This window comes from Monopterus albus, unplaced genomic scaffold (genome assembly GCF_001952655.1).
Source record: "Monopterus albus unplaced genomic scaffold, M_albus_1.0 scaffold73.1, whole genome shotgun sequence".
Lineage (NCBI taxonomy): Eukaryota > Metazoa > Chordata > Actinopteri > Synbranchiformes > Synbranchidae > Monopterus > Monopterus albus.
Genome location: NW_018127953.1, coordinates 581,511 through 582,335, shown reverse-complemented (window position 1 = coordinate 582,335; position 825 = coordinate 581,511). Strand labels below are relative to the sequence as shown.

The following is an 825-nucleotide window of genomic DNA, read 5'->3' as shown; positions in this document are numbered from 1 at the left end:
AATATTATTATTACGATGTGTATAACTGTAGCCTTAGCCATAATATGTTCCTATGTTCAAGTCACGACATGTACTAGAGGTCGTGAGAATGTTTTTAGTTACACACCACTTAACCAACAGACATACTCATTCACACGTTGATTTGCTTCATGTTTTGACTATTCCTCGAGCCAGCTGCAAAAGTGGTAACAGAGATGTCCCGGTTGAAGTTTCTGTGTAGTATGGGGCTAGCCCAACCAAAGGGATATAATGTATAGGCCTGGTGGGCTTAGGGTCTTTCATCTTACATCTGCCTGCGTGCATGTTGGAGGTGCAAGACACTTGATCGTGTAATGTTAATTTTACCTGTGATCCTTTGAATAAATCAGCACTGTTTTGAAGTTACTTGGACTGCCTTGTCTCTCAGAGTTAGCATGGTAAGACGGACCCTATCCTACACACTTAAAAGTGTAAACCTACTAAAATCATAAGAATCAGCATCATCCAAACTTGACTCAATAACCACAGAGTATTAAACCTTTTCAGGAATTTTACATAGAAGCTTAACAGAGCTATAGCAAAGCAACAAGCAATAAAATATAAAGTTAAAATCAATAATTGTCTTAATTTGTTTACAATCTAAATAAACCAACAACTACTATTTCTAAACATAAATCTAAAATGATCATACTGATTAAAATTATTATAGTTGAGCCTAAGCTCTTGATCTGAACAACAAAGATTTTTCTCATGCAATCTGGCTCTCAGCTGGCTCTGGGTAGGGCGGTGGCAGATTTGGCCATTGCTTGTTCCTCTTTTTCCTTTTTGCCATGATTCAAGCTTTCA

The 825-nt window shown here is 37.3% G+C and overlaps 1 protein-coding gene across 1 annotated transcript in view; it reads right to left on the bottom strand.

Moving 5' to 3' along the window:
- LOC109963402 (neural-cadherin) overlaps nt 1-825 on the bottom strand; it is a 439,917-nt gene that overhangs the window by 310,293 nt on the left and 128,799 nt on the right. The gene's annotated exons all lie outside the window — the stretch shown is intronic.